The sequence below is a fragment of the Microcebus murinus genome, chromosome X (genome assembly GCF_040939455.1).
Source record: "Microcebus murinus isolate Inina chromosome X, M.murinus_Inina_mat1.0, whole genome shotgun sequence".
Classification (NCBI taxonomy): domain Eukaryota; kingdom Metazoa; phylum Chordata; class Mammalia; order Primates; family Cheirogaleidae; genus Microcebus; species Microcebus murinus.
The window spans coordinates 93178379-93199829 of record NC_134136.1 but is presented as its reverse complement, the minus strand read 5'-3'; the positions used below and the strand labels follow the sequence as shown (position 1 = coordinate 93199829).

Genomic DNA, 21451 nt, shown 5'->3' with positions numbered 1-21451 from the left:
ATATTTGACCCAAGATCACAGAACTGATTTTTGGCAGAAGCAAAAACCAAACCCCAGGTCTTCTGACCCAGGTCCATGCATTTCCCGTGGCAGCCTCTTCCTCCCAGGCCAATGATCAGCCTGGCTTCTGTGCCCATCATCTCTCTCAGTTGTTATTTGCTACCTATCACATTTATCAGGTTGTCCTTTGGAAAAAAAAAAAAAAAAAAACACTCTCACCTGTGGATAGGACACATTCCAACCATTTTTATTTTAGGATTCCAGAAGCACTTTCAGCCCAGGGTGCAAACCTTGGGATGAACCAGCCACAGAGGCCAAGGTTTTCCCTGTGTTCCCTTACAGAGCCCAGGTGCCCTGAAGGACACACCCACCAAGAGCTGCTCTGGTGGTACTATAGCTGCAGGAAGGCTCTGCTCATTTACCAGAAACAACTATGAGCCACTCTGAGGCTTAGAACATACATTTTATCATGGAAAGATGACACTGATGGAAAAACCTCTGTTAGAGCAATGGAAGAGCACACACTCCCCTTTCTTCCTTCTGGTTAAAGATATAAAGTTTGGCAATACTCAGGCATTTAATATATGAAATATCTGAACTCCTTTCATTGTCCCCTCTACATTCTGGGCTTTCCAGACCAAACATCCAGAAGAGGGTTGGTTCAGGGAAAAAGAAGAGCCCACTTGGGTTACTGTGCTTGGCTTGTGTACCTAGAATGCCTCCACCACTTTCCATGTCTTCACCCTCCAAGGCTCATCTCCAACAAAACCCTTCCACCTGTCTAGCCCCAGGCTTCCCTTGAGCTGTGGGGTCACACACTGTTTCCTACCTCTCATGTGTGCTCCTCACAGGCTACCCTGGATTGCTACCTACCTTGCCACAAACATGTGCCCTAGCTCTGCAACTATATCCATATGCCTGTGACAAGAGGAGTCACAGCTTACACTTCTTTACATTCCTGGCAATGCCAGGCACTGCCCCATGTAAATTCCTAAAGGAAATGTGTTTGATTGCTTTTGTCGCTTGTTAACAACTCCCTGTAGAATTTGCCAGGGAAATGAAATTGGCACAAATAGCTCAAGTGGAGTTTTGCACCAACTATGGGGTTTTATTTATGGACAGAATTATAATAGAAGAAATTTAGAGTAGCTATAAAGAAGGAATTCTCAATCACTGGAGTCTAGAGAGGGGATAGACTAGGGATAGAAGAAGTTAGAGAGGAGGGGTGAAAAGGGGAGTGTGGTAGAAGAAAGAAGAAACAAAAGTCAAAGGAGTGGGGAAAGGGAGTGGGGAGGGCATGACCTTCAAGAGAGAGTGCACATTCTATGGCCTGAGGATGTTTTAGAAGACTCTCTGATTTATAGACTGTACTCACTCAGGTGCAACACTAACTTAGTTTTTCAGCAGGAAAATTTATTAAATGAAGTCGACATGTCTAGCAGCCTGAGGAATCTGGGCATTCATTCGCACACTCACTTGTATTGAGCAGTTACTTTTGCAAAGCTCTGGGCCAAGAACCCGGAGACACAGGTGTCTAAGACAAGGTCCCTGCCATCCAAGTGCTTACGATCTAGTATTCATTCACTCATTCTTTCATTTTTTTCAAGCATTTAGTAAATGTCTATTATGTGTCAAGTGAAAGTACTGCAAAGATTACAATACAGTTCTCTCTTTCTCTCTCTGTTTCTCTGTCTCTCTCTCACACACACACACCTCATAGAATATAAATTTTTGAAGGGTTCTCCTCCTACTCCCACTTTCAACAGTAACATATATTCTGTAGAAAGTTCAAAAAAGTCTAAAAGAACAAAAGAAAAGCCATTCCTAATCCTGTCACCCAAGGCTACTGTTAGCATGCCAGCATGTCTCCAAGTAGTTTTTTTCAGGTGCATTTTTATACAGTGGAGATATAGCATATATACCCTCCTGTATACTGGTTTTTAAAAATAAAAGAATTTTTTCCCTTGTGAATCAAAACTCTTCATATAAATCTACAGAAACAATATTTTTAATAACTGCATAATATTTTACCATGTAGTTGCACCGTAGTTTATCCATTCTCCCAGCATTGGACATTAAATTAGTTCCCATTTATAAAACACACTGCAGTGAACATCTGTCTTCAAAAACCTTTATCTAGGCCACATTCTGTGTGTGATTGTGTGAGTACCATGGGTTGGACTGGAGATTTTGCTGTCCCCAGTATGAAGAGGGCTCTCCTTTCCCCAGCCAGTCTAAACAGAGGTGATCAAAGCACTGCTAACCCCAGAGTCCAGCTCCCTAATCGAAGGATGGGGAGCAGACTGGCATCTTAGAGGTATACATGGCCTAGTGCTTGAGATATATATATATATATATATATCAATGTATATATATCTATATAGATATATCTATCTATATCTATATAGACATATACATCTATATATAGAGACATTTAGATATAGATAAATCCCCAATGTATATTCTTTTAAAAGTGCTAGACACTAAAGTGGCAGTTGCTTGGCCAAGCTAGAAATCATACTGTTTAAGCTACCATATCCACAAAGCATAGATAATATGGTAAAGAATTCATATTTCTTCTTGTCAAAATGTACCATGCTGGCTCAACAAAGCTGGTGGAAACATTTGTTCTTAACCAGGAACCATCATCGTACGCAAGGCTATATGGATACAAAGCACACCATTGGGGCACTGAGAAGGCTGCCCTCAAAGGCAGACCTAAATAAACCTAAATGGTTTAAAGCAGAGCTTCTCAAACTTGAGCATGCATAAGAATCACCTGGAGACCTTGTTGAAACAGATTCTTACCCACCACCAGAGATTCTGTTGCAGGAGGTCTGGGATGGGTCTGAGAACTTGCATTTCTAAAATATCCTTGGAGGGATGCTGATGTTGCCAGTCAGTGGACCACAGAGACCAAGGCAACAAGACCAAACAATCCAGGTATTAGATTGAACAATATTAAATGGCCAACCATCTTGACCTACAAAAAAAGTATGTCAATAGATCAATCTGATAATTAGATCAATCCCAAGGTTAACTGTACCAGAGGGACCATTCACTGTGCTCTTAGATAGTGCTTGCTTTCCAGCAAGCTGGACTGAAAATGACCAGCTCATCACCAAGTTATGAAACATTTGTGCCAGTTTTCAAGGTTTCGTCTCCTAAGCTTAAATCAGAGTAGGAGGAATGGGAGCTTGTTCATCGGTCCCACACCCCCTGAGGAGACACTGGCAGTGTTATAAATTTGCAAGCAGGTGAAAGCATAGAAAAGATAATACTGATCAGAAGCAAGGCATTCGATCTTTCAAGAGAGCCAAATAGTTAAGAACTACTTCCAAGATTCAGGAAAGGGTTTAAAAATACCCTTTGTGAATGTCACAAATCTTGTTTCCATTATTCACGAAGAACCAGATGAGGCTGACTACAGGGATGACCGTGAGTATCATACTTTGGTACTCTTGGTTCCTTGAAAGCAGGCTCTCCCTGTGGGAAGACAGAGAGGAAAGAAGCCGTTGCACTCACAAAGATGAGTATGATATTTTAAAGTCCCTTTACTCCCGCTCAAACTAAGATGTGATGTCATAAACATGGGTGCCCCTGACATTTCAGGGAAGAAAGTGGAACGGGAGTGGGAGAGGCAGGTCAGAAAAAGCATGAGACAAGAAACACTGCACACAGCCACTGGATATAAAAGGAAAAGGGTTCTATTTTCCACTATGGTACATGGAGCCTCTTTGATCCTCTTGGATACATGCCCTTGGCTTGGTTAGATTGTGAAACAGTAAAGGAATTAGCACATGACATCTAATTACATATGCTAATAAATCTCTTCTCCTAGGTAGAGGTTAGTCTCTTAAAATCTACTTAGAGATCATCAGCCATGATGGAAAATTTTAAATACTTACACAAGGCCGCACATACCACCTCCACTACACTTACTTAGAATTATTACTTGCTAATTAGTATCTTTGTAGGTAGAAGAGAAGTGATGCTTTTTATTGGGCCAACAAAGAAGCTATAAATACACGAGCCTGCAAGCCAGGAGGCATTCTTTTCCAAGGACATTTCCACCCCAAAAGCTTAGATATTTGTAATGAGTTCTGCACTCTGTATAAAAGACATGGCTAGATGAGTGGGGAATACATAACCCATAATGTATTCTATCTGGTGTCAGAAAAGGTGGGCTGTCATGTGACTCAATTAGCCTGGGTCCAGCTGAGTCTGCAGAGATACCGAGGAAAGTATCCCAGGTTCATCTGGCACATTTATTGCCCCACACCTGAAATTAGCCCTTTCTCCAAGAAGCCCTGACTTCTCTCAGAGGTAACAGGCTTTAGAGACCATACTCTGCATGGTAGGGGTATTCATTGCTGCTAGGTTGTCATTAATTCTAGGCTTCTTCAGTCGACAGAACTAGAAAATATGTAAGTTTCAGAAGGTGAAAATAAATCATGAGTTTAAACCGCTATTTCCAACTCAAATAAAAGATTACAGGTTTTAATTTAACTGCCTTGATTTTTTAATTGATCTCTTTTCTCTTGTGCTGAAAATCTTGATTCCTAATAACAGTGGCATAATTACTTATTTGAATAGTTGCAAAATGGCTACAATAAGACAACTGAATTCAGCTTGAGATTTCTTTTTTCTTTTTCTTTAGTTGTTAGGATGTTTTCTACTAGAAAGGTATTATATGGGGTACTTTGTTTGAAAGTCACATGAAATGATTGAAAGTGATGAATATGATGATTACTAAGGTCCTTTGGGCACATAAAATGAGAAAACTAAGAAAGGCTCCTGGCCACTCCATTCAGGTAGATCTAGTTCATAAATAACTAAAATCTATCTTAAGTTCTTACATTTTTAATTTCCAGTTTATTTGAGAAAAATATACAAGACTTCTTGCCCTTCACACTCATCTGCTCCACGGGTTGCAATATTTAGAAGACTAAGAACTAGCTCCTCCCCTTCCTTCCTTGTCTCTTGTGAACTCTGCCACTGGCCCTTGCAGGAGCTGGGCTGGCTTTGTTGAGTAACAGCACAGAGAAGCCCACGCAGTGATGAGGAGAGCCTTTGATCTCCAGAAGACTTGAAAACTCAAGCCTGGAGGTCTTGGCATTTATCCCAGAGATCAAACAAATATGTTGGCACCTGCAGGGAAAAGGGAAATGAACTAGCCCTTTTTGAATCCAGAGCTTATGATGGAAACTCCACAAGCAATGGCAGAATCTACCAAAGGCCACGGGCCCATCAGAGGCTACGAGTGGCTTCCCTGGGGATCTCTCTACCAAGGATTTGACGAGTGGACCACACACAGGGATCAGACAACTTCACCCATGAGTGGCTGTGAATGGGCCCAAATACTGAGAAGCTAGGTTGAACCACATGAAATTGACATTTCTGTAGGTCAGAATAGTTGAATATCAGCAATTTCATATGGTTCAACTTTACAGCTCCTAAGTAAGCAAATAAAGGATCCAAAAACTCAATAATAGTTCAAAGTAGTGGAAAGCAATCTGCGGGGACGGAGGGGTTGGGGTGGGGAATAAACCAACCTAATGGGTACTATGAACACTATTTGGGTGATGGGCACACCTATAGCCAGGACTCAAGCATTACAAAATGATCCCTGTAACCTAAAACATGTGTACCCCCTTAATATTTTGAAATAAAAAAATAGTTCAAAGCAGATAAATGACACCCTATTCCCCCCTCCCACATTCAAAGCATTTCTGTTACATTTCTCTTCTCAGGTTGATCTGCTAAGGAGGCAGGCAGAGGTGAGGGGAGAGAAGAACTGATTCTAGAGGGTTGCATTAAAGAACAAGGGCCTTGGGCCAGGTGCTGGCTAGCATGGTGCAGAGGCTCATTAGCAGAGCTCGACCCCATTCCCTCTGAGTGTACAAGGCCCTAGCTAGTCACACTTAGATCTGGGAAAGAAAGCATATCACCTCTTATTAGGTGGGAGGCAGAGCATTGAAGAAATGATGGTGTAGACCAAATGACCATGAAGGCCTGAGATTCTCAAACAGGCATCAGAGGCACCAAGGTAAGGGAGCGAGGGTCCCTGTCCACACGGAGCTGACCTCTAGTGGAATGACCTCTTCCAGTGTTGCAGTCTGGTCTTGTGGGTCACCAAAACCATTTTCTCTTCTTCCTGGGCACAAAGCTGGACTACATTTCCCAGCCTCGTTTGTAGTTGGGTTTGGCCTTATATTGAGGTCTAGCTGGTAGAATGTGAACAGAAATGATGTGCACCACTTTCGGCCTGGCCCATAGAAACCTCCCACTCACCCGCTTTCGTGTTCTTGATGAAGACAAGTACAGAGACCTTAGAAGCCATATACTAAAGATGGTAGATTCATAAGATGGAAGGAACCTGTGTCTTTTAATTCTGGCTAGGAGAAGAGCCACCCACCAATGAAGGGAAACCCATTTTGGGCATTATGCAAGTGAAGAATAAACCTGAATTTTATCAAGCCACTGAGATGTTGGGATTTATTTCCTACAGCAGCTAGTGCTACACTAATTCACCAAACTCACTGTATTATTGCATATGGCTACTCATTTGGCCACTGTTCAGCCTAGGATATGGCTCTCGTTGTCTCACTGTTTGACTTTGTGCTTTTGTTTTAGCTTTTCCTTCCTGTAGGTGCCATCACCTCAACTCAGGTGGCAAGAGTTCAATCAGAAGCTTCTTAGTCCAGTGCTTTGATATTTTATCTGCTCATTAACAAGGGCTTCTGCTTTCACTGCTCTATCATGTCAATGGATGCTTTTATGTCCCTTTAAGTCATTTGGACTTTTAGGTAGAGGAATGACCAATGCTTTCATCTTTTCTCTCTTAGTTTGCCCAGAAGACATGTTTTCTGGACTATGACAAATGTAGTCCTATCACAACCCATCCATTGATGGTGATCAGTTCTGGACTGGGAAGCCTGGGTTGATCTGACAGCACCATGCATACACTGTTTCAGTGGCTTAATCTCCTATCAGACTAGATGTTTTTTTGGGGCAAGGAGTATTTCTTCTCTATATCTCAGGACCAAGCCCAGTGTTGGGCATATAGTTGGTGCTCGATAAATACTTGTTTAACAAATGAATAAGGTTGTTTCATGTCTTAAATACACTGGTGTGCTATAGAAATACTCTGCCAAAGTTTTTCTTCTTCAGAAAAACATCCCTAAAGCCACCCCCTCAATTTACAGTCAGCATTAACAAAAGCTTTTCCTTGAAAACCAGATGCATAGAAGTCAGACTGAATTATGAGTCGCTTTGGGGCATCCACAGAAATGAAGATTGTGCGGGAGGGTACTCTAAAATAGGGCTCTGCTTTGCTGCTGCAGCTCTGTTCAATGCTGGCTTTTTTCCTCCTACTTTGCTTTTTCTTCCCAAACTCCACCTCTTGATTATCTCTAGGAATCTGCAGGTAGAGTAAATCTTTGTCCTAACACATACCTTCCCCAAGCCAGCTCTTTGGGTTCACCAGTGAAAGCTGCAAGCACCCAGCCAGCCTGCACACCGAGGTCAATTTCTCTTCAGATCCTCAGGCAGTGCACGAGCGCCTGCAGCCCAGCCCAGGCTCAGATGCCTTCCCCGCGCCCTGGCAGCAAGTCGCCCAACCCCACACTGGCTCTAGCCTTCACAGTGCCCTCCAGCCCCAGAGAGTGACTTCCTTTGCAGAGCTTCACTCACTCAGAGACATCTTGGCCAGACCAAGATGTTGGCCAGACCATCTTGGCCAAAGAGCACGTTTGAATGGGCCACACCATAACCTTGAAGAGCACATAAGTTCTTTTTTGCTGTTGTCTTACTTTTACAGCCTCACACCCGTGCAGCAATAGGAATAAAGGTTAAAACACAGATGCTGCTAACCTGTAAACCAAATGGAATGAGTCAGTGACATTAGCCCAGAGGTCTGTTTTGAGCCCAAGCAATGAGCCCAGCCATGTGTACAGTCACATTGCTTGTTCTAACAACAGATCAAACTCAGGAACGGGCAGTTTTTTACAAAATTTCACACCACAAAAACAGCTGGCTAATCTGGTCATTCTAGTAAAAATAAGAACCATTAATTATTTAATTATACTCACACAACCCATAAACCACTCCTCTAACTGGCTGTTTCGCAAAAGTTGCTAGTGAATTCACTTAAAGGTGTTGTTTCAGTCCTGGGTAGACATGGGACAGATCCCTTTTAGTGGGCTGTTAAGGGACCTCTACTGTCAGTTCTGCAGGGAATTAAACATCAGGGCAAGGATGTTTACATGGAGAGGTAAAGGTATTGGAGAGAAGGCAAGTGAGACCTAACCATGACTTGGGAATCTCATTTTATTTAAGAATGAGTTTCAGCCAATGTTCTGACTTTCTTTTTTAACTATCTTTTAAAGGCTGTCAAACCAATACGTTTGATGACTACAACATTTACTTGCCTTTTATCCACCCAGGGAAAGGTCTGTTCTTTCCAGAGCAAAAGCTACCTGGGACAAGTGGCACATAAAGGTGCTTAGATTCCCATCCGTCTCACCATTGTCAGCTTACCTTTGCCCTCCCAGGTCTTTTAAAGATAGTAGTTTTGGTCTGAAATCCATTCCAGAAATGCTGGTGTCCTTTGTGGTAGGGTTTTCTGCAAACCCATAGAGAGCAGGATCTGCTGAGGACGTCCAAGCAAGCTACCTTTGCAGGGACAAAAACTTCTGAAGTTTCCTCTTCCTGGGGTGAATTCAATCTAACAGCCTGGAGTAGACAGTTCAGGGCCTGAACTCTGGAACTAACAGGGTCTTTTTAGTAACAAGTACAGATTTGGGGCTTTGGGGCTGACTGTGTTTACTCAGGCCCCCAAAAGCTCATCTCAAAAAGTAATAAAATCCCAGTTGAATATTCAATTTTTAGTAAAGACTCAAAGCTTGTTAGGCCTATCCTTCACCTCCTGCCTCCCTGGACTTCAGTTTCTCTATCATTCTCTTTCTCCACTTCCTTTCTCTGTCCGTTTCACATTGATTTCCCTGTTGTCCTTGGCCTGAGACCTCTGATGCTGCAAGCCCTATTGTTCTGTGGCCTGTTAGGGACCAGGCCACAGAGTTCGGCCATCCCACCACACCTGCATCCATGGAAAAATTGTCTTCCATGAAACTTAGGAAGCAGGGAGCTGCACAGCAGGAGATGAGTGGCACCAGAGAGCGAAGCTTCATCTGTATTTACAGTCTCCCCATCACTCGCATCATCATCTGAGCTCCACCAACCCCCACCCCCACCCCCACCCCAGTCCATGGAAAAGTTGCCTTCTGTGAAACCAGTCCCTGATACCAAAAAGGTTGGGGACTGCTACTCTAATGGACCGATATTAGCCTGTTCTTTTTTGGACATACTGCATTTCCCAGTTTGCAGAGAAACTCTTGTTGTTGTTACCCTTTGGCATATGGGGCAAAAGTCACAGCTATTATGGCCATGGCAAGAATGAAATCCTTGAGGCCGGGCGTGGTGGCTCATGCCTGTAATCCTAGCACTCTGGGAGGCCAAGGCAGGAGGATTGTTTGAGCTCAGGAGTTCAAGACCAGCCTAAGCATGAGCGAGACCCCATCTCTACTAAAAAAATAGAAAGAAATTAGCTAGACAACTAAAAATATATATATATATGTATATATATATATATGTGTGTGTGTGTGTGTGTGTGTGTGTATAATTAGCTGAGCATGGTGGTGCATGCCTATAGTCCTAGCTACTTGGGAGGCTGAGGCAGGAGGATTGCTTGAGCCCAGGAGTTTGAGGTTGCTGTGAGCTAGGCTGACACCACAGCACTCTATCCCGGGCAACAGAGTGAGACTCTGTCTCAAAAAAAAAAAAAAAAAAAAAAAAAGGAAAAGAAAAAAGAATGAAATCTTTGAGTCCTTGGAGAAATCAGACCAAAAAACTGAAATGACCTGCCTTTCTCTGGGCCTCGCTCTTTCTACATTTATATTCAACCACTGCCATGGCCCCCATTGTGCGATGCCTTTCTTGGTTCCTGCAACTTATTTCTGCCCTGCCTCTGCCACAGTTGTGGAGGACAATATTGATGTCAACAAGTTTTCCATCTTTCTCTGAATATCAGTTCATTCAACCAATAATTACTGAGCATCCACTAGCCCTGTATAGGCACGGAAAGACATATGAGATCTCTGTCTTCCTGGAGCTTGCTGTCTTGTGGCCGAGAGAGATGACAAATAAATTTGCAGATATGGCAGGTGGTATAAGATCTGTGAAGTAAGAAAGTGGAGTAAGGGATAAAGAGTGATGGGCTCTGCTACTTTGGAGAGGGTGGTGTAGCAGATGCTTAGTGTCCTGCCAGCGTCCCCTCAGCACTCACTTCCACACTCTGAGGTTGCCTTGCTGTGACTTCCCCAGACCTTCTGCCTAAGGGTGATTTTTTTTTCTGGCAATTGGAGAATGCTTGGCCCACAAGCAGGGCAGGCAGGAAGTGTTAGCTATTTAAGGCCCCTGGGAGCAGCCCTCGAGCAGTGACAGATGCCCTCCTCTGAGGTTAAGATAACTCCGAAGTGTGTTCTACGCTGTCTGCCAGAGTTCCTCGGAGGGACAGAGCTCCAGCTGCCCACATGGTGACTGCCTGATGGCACATCTTTATTAGATCCTTTCCTTCCTCCCTCTCACTTCCCCGACTCCCCTACTCGTGTTGCCTGGGTTCATCTCTCAGATAAACTACTCATACTTGAATCCTTGTCTCAGGGTCTTACTTCTGGGGAGCCCAAATGACAATAGGTAGTTGGGGAAGGCTTCTCTGCAAAGACATTTGAACAGATACTCAATCCACTGAAGGGTGAGCTATGTGAAAATGTGGGGTGACAGAATTCCAAGCAGAGAGAACAGTAAGTACGAAGGTCCCAATTTGGGTCCCATTTGAGTGAGGAACAGCAAAGCCAGAGTGCAGGAACAGAATGCAAGAAGGAAAGGGCATCGAAAAGGGTCTTATTTTCTTCATTTCACAGTTACACTATCCCCTTTAGTCCTTTCTTTTACTCATTTCTCCAATCTGTTCACTTCTCATTTCTCTGTTGGCTCATTTTCTGAGAGTTCTGCCAGTTTATTTGTATTCTTGATTTCACTTTATTTAACTGTGCCTTTGAAAAGAAAAAAAAATAATGTAGAAAATCCCAACCAGAACCACAGACTGGGTGGAGGGGAGCGGGGTGACCGTCTGTGGCCCTGCTTGGGGACACGGTGCCAAGGGGAAAGGCAGCAGGCTCTCTGCATTGGCACTTCCCCCCCACTTGCCAAACTTCAAAAAGATGGGACACTTGTTTTCTCCTGCTCCATGGCTCTCCTCCCCCTCCTCATCAACACCTCTCCTGAGAATCCACTATGTGCCAAGCTTCCACCCATTGGCTTGGCCTTCATCCATCTCTGATCCTCACCCTGCTCTGAAAGCCAAGCAGTAACTACCTCCCAGCTGAACGAGATATGCTTCTTCCTTCCTCCTGCTACCCTCCTGCAGCAGATGAGGAGTTTCCCCCCCACACCCTTTGGTTCCACGTGAGACACCCCAGCAGCATTTTCCCAGGCCGCTGAGCCCTTGCCGCGCATTCTGGGCCCTGCCGAGGCAGCTACTTTGATCCTGAACAGGAGACTCCAGATCACAGAGGATGTGGAGTTCTCTTTAGGCAGCTGGTATGAGCTTAGCGCAGTTGCCTCCCAGAGCAGGACTTCTTTGCTGACTCCTGGGAGGTTCATCATCAAAACTCCCTGCCCTGACCCATATCGTGCCTCTTTCCATTTGTGCTTCTGGCTGGAGCTACACGGTAACTGACGGCAGAGTCTATTAGTGCCTCATTCTGCTCACAGTTCCTCCTGGAGGAGTTGGCTGCTAAAAATTAGTTAGCAATAAGTAAGCCCCGAGGTGATAAATATTAAAGCTTGAAAGGCAGGCTAAAGAGACCAAGTTCCATTGGCAGAAGTGGTCTGTAATCTGTATGGGTAGTCCCCAATAAGTCCCTTAACGTCTTTAAGGCTTAGGTTTCTCCCAGGCTGGAAGTAATAACAAATAGTTTTTAGGGCTCCCTTTTACTGCTTTTTAATTGTCCTTAGTGCTTACCAAATGTCCGTGCATGCACCTATATTTTCCAGATTTCTCTGCAGTTCTTGTGGGGCCAAATAACTGAACGTTGGCTCATGGGATGTGGGCAGAAGTGATATACACCACTTCTAGGCTCAGTCTTTATAAAACCTTCCAAGAGCCTTGGTTCTCTCTTTTCCCCTGCTGCTTGGGGGGGTATGTGTTCTGTACCTATACCATATTTGATGTGACGAAGAAATATAATATGTGTTGTGTTAAAACACTGAGCTTTGTTGGTTTACCTGTTAATGTAGCAAAGCATAGCCTATCCTGACTAACAGGGTTTTTTTATTCTGCCTGTTTGTTCATTCATTCAGTTGCTCACTTATATTTTCAGCTTTCATTTATGCACTTGGTATTAACTAAGTGTCCACCACATGCTGGGCACTAGTACTTTAGCACAGATAAACCTTGGACTCTTCCCCTGGAGGAGCTGGATGTCCAGGTGAGGAGATGGATATAGGAGCAGAGAAAATAGTAACAGAGTGTGGTAAGTGTGTACTAGGTGCATAACACCATGTTGTGTGCAGAGAAATAAACAGTCAGAGGCCTTTCCCTTTAGAAAACTTCAAATACTGTTACTCTGTCCTAGCTCCATTCTTTATCAAACTCTTTTCATGTAGGCAGTGCTGACCACTGTATACTGGACTGGTTCTAAAAGAGTTGCATTTATCTCTACTCTCTCCTTTTCACCAGCCCATCATGCCAAAGAATTCCATCGGTACCATTTCTGGAGGTCATGCCCCTGTTTGAAAATCGCATAGGGGTTTTTCATTTTCTACATGAGATCCAAACTCCATGATTTGGCATTGAGGTATCCTTCTATCATCACAAAGTATTCTTCTATCATCACTTTCCACTTCTTTACCCAAACTTCCACTTCAACCAGGCTGGTATAATCCATGTCCAACAACCTGCACCATTGAGAATCCCACTTCGTGTCTTTTCCATACCATTCTTTCCCCCAAGACTCCCCTCCTGTCTATTCAAGTCTTTTCTTCTCTTCAGAGTCCTACCTCTTGTGATATCTTTGGTCTTTCTGCCTACTCCAGTATATAGTATTAATACATTCAACAACTTAGACGAAATAGACAATTCTTTGAAAAAACTTAGCAAGGGACAAAGGAGAAACAGAAAATATAAATAGTCCTGTAGCTTCTAAAGAAATTGAATTCCTAATCAAAACCCTTCCCGCAGAGAAAATTCCAGGCCGAGATGGCTTCACCAGCGAACTCCATCAAACATTTGAGGAAAAAATAATACCAATTCACATGAATTCTTTTAGAAAATAGAGGAGGAGGAAACACTTCCCAGCTCATTGTATGAAGCCTGTATAACCCTAATACCCAAAACTGCTGAAGGGCATCTCTGAAAAATCTATAGCTAACATGATACTTAATGGTGAAAGATTGAGTGTCTTTCCATAACTGGGAAGAATTCAAAACATCTACTTTCACCAGTGTAGTAAGACATAAAGATAAGAAAGGACGAATAGTGTCATTATTCAGACAACATGATTGTGTAGGTTAAAAATCCTATGGAATCTACAAAAAGATTGATAGAACTAAAAAGTGAATTTAGAAAAGTCATTGAATACAAGATCAATAATAATTATAATATAAGCAACATAACAATACATATAAATCAATTGCATTATATATTAATTTATATATATATAAACTGATAATGAAAAACTGGAGAATGAAATAAAAAAGGAATATCCTTTATAAAAGTATCAAAAATATCAAATACATAAGTATAAATCTAACAAAAATATGCAAGCCCTTCACACTAAAATCTGCAAACATTGCTAAGAGAAATTAGAGAAGACCTATATGTTCAAAAGCTATACCATATTCAGGGATCAGATAGCACAACATTACTAAAGATGTTCATTCGCCCCAAATTCATCTGTAGATTCAAATCAATGCCAATCAAAATCAAGGCGTGCTTTTTTGAAGAAATTCACAAGCTGAGTCTTAAATGTATATGAAAACACAAAGGTTTTAGAATAGCTAAAACAATCTTGCAAGAGAAGAACAAATTTGGAGGATTTATAGTACTTGGTTTCAAGACTTACTATAAATCAACAGGGGTCAAGACAGTGTGGTTTTGGCAAGAGAGTAGACATATAGATCAATGAAGCAGCACAGAGAGTCCAGAAATAGAGCCACACATTTACAATTGAATTGATTGTTTGAAAAAGGCACTACGTCAATTCAATGGGGGAAAGGAAGGCGTTTTTAGTTTTGTTTTTGTTTTGTTTTGTTTTATTTACAAATGTTTCTGTAGCAACTGAATATACATATGAGGGAAAATGAATTTTGACCCTACCTTACTCCATACATAAGAAATAATTAGAGAAGGACCATAGACCTAAACATAAACCTAGAACCATAAAACTTCTAGAAGAAAATGTATGAGAAAATCTTCATGAACTTGAGGGAAGCACATTTTTCTGACAGGGCTCAAAAGAGACTAGCCATAAAAGAAAATATTGAGGAATGGGACTAAAATTTTAAATTAAAAATTTCTGCTCATCAAGAGACCACCATTAAAAATAAACAGGCAAGGCACAGACTGGAAATAAATATTTGCAATGACATATATCTAACAGGAAATTTTATTCAGCACATATAAAGAGCTCCTACAAATCAATAATATCAATACTAAAAGGACAAAAAAATCAAAAATGAGGAAAAGGCTTAATTAGACACTTCATGAGGCAAGATATATGAAAGTCTAATAAGCACAAAATAGCTATGAAAGTTCTAGATGGCAAAGAAAGCAGATGAAAAGGTGTTCAACATTATTCGTCATCAAAGAAATGCAAATTAAAATCACAATGTGATACCATTTCATATTCACTTGAATGGCTCCTGACATACCAAGTACCGATGAGGATGCAGAGCAATGAGAACTCTGATACATTGCTGGTGGGAGTGTAAAACGGTACAACCATTTTTAAAGAATCTCTTCCAGTTTCTTATAAAAGTAAACATGCACTTACCCTATAACTACGCAATTTCACTCCTAGATATTTACTCAAGAGAAATGGAAAATGTAAATCCACCAAGACTTGTACAAGAATATTCTTAGCAGCTTTATGTATAATAGCTCCAAACTGGAAACAGCCCAACTAAATGGATAAACAAACTATGGTATATTCTTACAATGGATTACTGCTCAGCAATAAAAAGGAATAAACTGATACAACAGTATGGATAAATTTCAATAATATTATGCTGAATGTAAGAGGCCAGACTGTTTTTTTTTAAGTCACATTTATGCCTTAATATATATGAGGCTCTTGACTAGGCAAATCTGATCTATACACTAGAAATAAGAATAATGGTTACCAAAGAGTGTGGGAGAGTGACTAGAAAGGGGTACTGAAGAAATTTGGGGGTGTTGGAATATACTGTATCTTGTTTGGGGAGGTGGTTACATGGATGTGTATATCAAAGCTCACTGAACTCAATACTTAGGACCTGTGCATAACTCAACTGCATGTAAGTTATATCTCACTTAAAAAAATTTACCCTTTCCTCCTCCCCCCCAACATGTCACATTGGGTGCTACTGAGCTGTATCTTTATTTATTATTTTCATACATGGTTATCTATTAATATTTGAAACTTCCTCAGGTTCTCAGGCAGAACCTGTATAACACTAGGGACTCTACATTTGTTGAATGAATGAATCAGTAATAATCAGACTAAACTAGGAAGGGAAAGAAAAGAAGAATTAGAATATAACATCATACAAATTTTTACCGTTTCTATTCTCCTGAGAGTCAACACCATTGCAAACATAGGTCCCTATTCCCAGTGAAAAAGAATAACTCAATATCTAAGACATTATACTTTTATTTACAATAAAAGAGGAGGCAAGGAAATAAGAGAAAGCTTTTGTCTCCTAGATTTTGAGGTAACACCACATAATTATTACTGTATTTCTTAACTCCAGTGAGATAGACCAAAAGACATCTGATGAATCACCTTTTCATTCATAAAACCCTGCTTATATCTTTCATCGCTTTTATCCTCTGAGAATAATAGCAGAGAAACAGTACTTGATGGGCCTGCATTATCAGACGCATTGGAAAGGTCTAGATAAGAGTGCTGAACCACCTATTAGTATTCTGCATGCAAACCCTTCTCTATAACCCAGAGTCATCCGTATCCTGGCAACCCTCAAAATTTCATTCTCATTGAATTGCTAGATCTTTATCAAAATATAATTATAGCCTTAATTTGAAAGATAAATTTTGATTGCCAGTGCCATGCCCAAAGGAAGAAATAATCAGGTGGGAGAGCGCTTGGGCACAATTGTTAACCATATAATCAATGTCATGAATCATCCTTCCCCTAAAAAACACACACACACAACTTTGGGGGAAGTTGTAAGGGGTAGAGGGAGGAGGGGAAAATCCTTGAGGCATCAGACTTACTTATGACTCTGATACATTCTGTTTGCTTATCTTCTCATGCTGTCGCTTAAGTGCTTGTCATCTCTTCCCAACTGGAAGAGTTTGGGGAAGGCCCAGGCTGCACGTCCTGCTTCTTTGTGTGCCCACAGTGGCCCAACCTATAGCAGGAAGTAGCCCAGTCTACACGCCCCCTATCACAGGTCAAGTTCCCTGGACGTAAGCTTTGAGACAGGCATTGGTGTATGGGAAGCAAATCAGGAAATGCTGTCTGGTCAACACCTATAGAGGAAATGGATTAAGCAGGGCTGGGCACAGCGAGAAAGTGGGCTGTGATATAGTCACAACAAAGACCGAGCCAGTCCCATGGGGAGCTCTGCAGCTGGGATCTCCCTGTAGGATTGTCCTGAGTTGAGGCAAGGTGGCTGGACCATTGGATCACTGTATTGACCAGTCATCAGATGAGTACTGCCCATGGAATGGGCGTGACTTTAGGCAACGTGGCTTTCTTCAGCAAGGGACAATTCCCAAAAAGAGACTTGGCTATGAACTATCAGCCACCAGCATCCAACTTGGTCGTATGAGTGCTTGAGGAATAAGTAGTTGAGCCCTGATGAGGAGAAGGATATGGATAGTGCATCAAAGTAGCCACTGTGCTCCCACTGACTGTAGTGACTCAGGCGCCTGGGGAAAGTGATCTGAAGTAGACCCCGATGGATTGAACCCAGAAGCCCATTTCTGCAGGAGAGCAGCTCTGCCTCCTGAGGCAGCTGGGGCTCCTGTTGTGCATGCTAAATCCCCCCTGAATGTGTGACTTGCCAGGGAAAAGGAGGTGAAGATCAGAAATGTCTTCTCATCCAATTGGTATGCTCCTGACTTTCCAGAAACTATCCTTAGTTTATGTCTGAGGGTGGGTACTGATATCTTTAAAAATGGATTCCCTTGAGATACAATATGGGAAGGGCAAGAGAACAGAAGTCATACACCCCAGTCCTCTTTCTCTGTGCAGTCATATCTGCAGCCTCGGTGCTTCCATAGGGCATCAATGGTTTGCTGGTTTCAGGATGGAGAAAGAACCAAGCATATATAATAGTCTTGCTCTGCTGGAGTAAAAGGAATGGGTTTTATTTAACTTCCATTTTAATGTACAGTCAACTCATCATGAGACCTCTGGGAATGCTTAAATTTGTAAATACAGAAGGTTCAGATTTCACCTCTGTGACAAGCTGTCTCCATGTCTCCTGGTATTCACACCCTTGGCTAACTCCCCACCTCTGGAGTCTGGGGTGGGCCTGTGACTTGCCTCATTCTGCTGGTAAAACAAGCCACAGGCCCAGCCTAGAAAGGTCTGAAAGTTTCTACCTTTATAGCTCTTGGGGAGTCTGAGCCGCCAAGAAGTCTAGTTACCCTGTTCGGGAGACCACCTGGAGAGGGCACCTGGAAAGACTAGGTAGAGAGGGAGAATCCCTGAGACTACGCAGAAAGAGACAGAAGCACAGGCAGCCCAGCGACCCAGCTGAGCCTAGCCCCCAGGTGACATGCCATGTGACCAACCACCAGCAAGACTAGCAGAACTGCCCAGTTGAGCGCATCCCAGATTATAGAATTCTGAACCAATAGATTGGCTGTTGTTTCTTAAGCCAGTACATTTTGGAGTCATTTCTCATGCAGTGATAGACAAAACAACCCCAAATAGCAGTGACCTCAAGAGCTAAGTAGCTATACTCATCTTGTTAACTCCCACCAAGTCAACTGCCTCTTAACCTTGCACCAAAGGGTTCTTCCTTATTCTGTGGCTGCTTCTCACAAAAAAATACATTTTTATTACTTCACAGTAGTTACTGCCTACACAATGATGACTAGACCAAAAATTCTGAAAGCACAAAAAACCTCACTGGGCTGTCGGAGCTGGAGGCTGGAGGCTGGGAATCTTCACTAGCTAAGAAGTTCAATCCTGTGTATCAATTTCATCTGCATAGGGCTCAAAGTCATGCCTCAGCATATTTACAAATGACTCCCTGTCATGGACTGTGGACCTTCAAGGTCACTCAATAAAAGAGGAAATTAAGAATGTTAAATATTAAGTATCAGGGTTTACATCAGTTGGACATTCCAGAGAAGGCTGGAAAAGTTGTCCACCAGATCAGAGAGGTAGTGTACTAAGAGAATCCGGGGCTGGGTTCTGGAGCCATAGGGCTCAGGATCATAGCCCAGATCTGTCACTTGTTAGCCATAAAACCTTGGGCAAGTTACTTAACCTCTTTTTGCCTCAGCTTCCTCATCTGTAAAATGGGGGATAATAATAGCCTCTATTTCCCATGATTATTGTGAGAATTAAATGAGCTACTATATGTACAGGGCATAGATTAGAGTCAGGTTATTCTGTGCCTGACTGTAAGTGTGATTATGTGGTAAGAATTGGAAAAAATCATACATGGATTTAAAATCCTATGAATACCTATTTTTAGTGACTACATGGCAGCTTTCAGAAACTATCTCCTATATAATTGCTTTCCTAATAGGGCGGGGTCAACATTACATGATGGAGGAAGCATTGAGCCCAGAGAAGGGGATCTAGGTCTGAGTCCAGCCCTGCTGTAAACTAGCTGTGTCACCTGGGGCAAGTTATCTATAAAATGGGAGTAATGACAATGACTTGCCTCCAGAGGCTGGACCAGATGTTCCTTCTAGGAGCCTCTTATGTTTCTACACCTTTCCAAATCCCTTTGAGACAGGAAAGGGGAGGTGGAATTACCACTGCTTTTCAGATAGAGAGCTGTATTTGACTACCTGACTTGTCCAGAGCCAAACTCAAATTCTAAAGTAGAGCTATAAAAAGGGGCTCCTCCATACCAGAGCACATATAGCTAGGGCGCAGAATCCACACAGACTACATTTCCCAGCCCCCCTTGCAGTTAGATGCGGCCATGTGATTGAGTTCCAGCCACGGAATGTGGGTGAGGGGTGAGAGGTGCTATGTCCAGGACAATCTTCTTTGTTCTTGCTTTCTCCTTCTCCTGGCAGGATGCAAAGGACCCAGTGGGGACTTTGAGGCTCTAGAGAATGGTAGAGTCATAAGAGGAGAAGAGACTAGGCTCCTTATCATCACAAGCCCAAGAGCTGATTGGACTTTATGTGAGTAAGAAATAAACAGCTATTATGTTAAATCCTGACATTTGGGGCTCATTTGTTACAGTATTTAACCTTTCCTAACCAATATGCTCACTGTGTGTCGCAAGTTAAATTCTTCATTCAGGTTCTGATCTTCAAGGGGAAGCAGCCCCCTTTCTATTTAAGAGTAAAGGATCATGGATGTCTTATTTTCTACAGGTTCGATGATGTTCTCATGAAATCAGAACACCCCAGCTCATGGGCTTCCCATATCTACTCTTTTAAGCTGGCCAAATTTGGCTACTGCTGCACTAGGCCCTTAGACTCCATTTCATCACCATTAATCCTGCATATTCCATGGGGAACACAAAGATGGTGGAAATTTTAAAGATAAACCAGTTACTATTTGCAAGTCTCTACTATTAATAGAAGACTAGAGGAATGATGGATATCTCAGAGGTGCTGTTTCCTGGTTTCTTCCTTCCCCCTAATCAAGATCTCTATCTTAATATTTGCCTAGTGATTATAGATATGACTACAAAAAAGTAAAGGTAAAATTTTAAGATCAAACTTCACTTTGAAAGAAAGGAAAAAAATCACCTGATAGATTCTATCTTGAACAGAGAACTGGTGTGGGGATTCCCACCCTTGCCCTTAAATTCCCTTGTTCTTTAGTTCATGTCACTGTAGAAAAATTAGGCATTTATATTTTTTCAGCAATTGTCAATGCATTCTTGCAAAAATTTCCCATCATTCAACCAAATCAAGCATAGAGAGGGCTTTTTTCCTTCAAGCTGGATTTTGCCACTATTACCACCAAAGGAAAGATGAACATGGAGGAAATGAAGGCTTTCGGAAATAAATAACAGAAGAGGCATAGCAGGCTTGCAAGATCTACACCTCGCCCCCAGGAGAAGGCCTGGGCTTCCTGCCATCTGTGGCCATTAATGAAAAGTACTCAGTCCCTTCCTATCTGCATTCCACGTGGCCCTGTCCCCATCAGCTAGGGGAAGCCCCCTTTGGACAGGCTGGGTAACTCTGGCTGAGCAGGAAGAGGTTCCTAACTCAACTGTCCAGGGGTTTCCATCTAGAAAGGAAAGAGTATCACCCCAGCTACTGTCTGCACACTAGGAAGCTGGCAGGACTTAAGTGTCACTTGGACTCTTTGGTTCCTCTGTATTCTGGGTCAAAAGCCTTTGGGGGGAGTGGCCAGCTGCCCCTTGAAGTATAGAAGAGGAAGCCCCATTTCTATGGCTGGGTACAACAGAGGGGATGGAAAGCCATGGATGCTGACCATGGCTGGGGGTGAGGGTGAGACCCCTGCAGAGGCTCCCACCCTCTAGTATCACAGCCCAGTGGCTTTGGACCTCACACAAGAATGGATGAGGCTTCTGAGAGCTGCTGCTGTTCTCCCACAGACCTGCATCCCCACCTTGCCTGGAGACCGGAGGTTAAACTGCTCTGAAGGATCTGTAGACCTGGTCTCAGGCCATCTGGGGGTCCAAGTGTGGCTCACCTTCAGGCAGCTGGGAAGGGAGACCCCATCCCTGTAAAAGTGGGGTCAAGCCAAGCTGCGTCTCCAGCCGCAGGGCTATTTTTAGATGCTGTTATCTTTGCCTTGCTCACAAGCAGCTGTGAAAAACAAACTGGTGACCAAGAGGCACGAAACTGCAAAATCAAAACCCCATAAAACAAGAGCTCCAGAACTCAAGAGCACACCGTACTATGGCAAAACACTGTGCACCATCATGGCCGGGCCTGCTTAGCCTTGGTGGGGGAAGTGTCAGGGGGGGTTGCTCTTTTACT

General features: G+C 42.7%; 1 protein-coding gene across 2 annotated transcripts in view; it reads right to left on the bottom strand.

The window, feature by feature from the left end:
* NHS (NHS actin remodeling regulator) overlaps window positions 1–21451 on the bottom strand; it is a 335839-nt gene that overhangs the window by 54540 nt on the left and 259848 nt on the right. The window lies entirely within an intron of this gene.